Below are 277 nucleotides of genomic sequence, written 5' to 3' on the forward strand. Positions count from 1 at the left end.
GATGGAGGGGTGGTTGAACAGGACCCCCTAGTGTGGAGGGCTGGATGAACAGTAGACGGTGGAGGGTGGTTGAATAGTAGCCGGTGGAGTAGCGCGCGGTGGAGGCTGGATGAACAGGAGCCCATGGAGGCTGGAGGAGGTCGACGGTAGCCCGTGGAGGCTGGAGGAGGTCGACGGTGGAGATGAACAGTATCCCGTGGAGTCCCGTTTTGTGGTACGCCACACCCCTCCCGATCAACAGGACCCCCGTTTCGACCGTAGCGCTCCAACACAAGTC

The sequence above is a fragment of the Triticum aestivum genome, chromosome 5A (genome assembly GCF_018294505.1).
Source record: "Triticum aestivum cultivar Chinese Spring chromosome 5A, IWGSC CS RefSeq v2.1, whole genome shotgun sequence".
NCBI lineage: Eukaryota > Viridiplantae > Streptophyta > Magnoliopsida > Poales > Poaceae > Triticum > Triticum aestivum.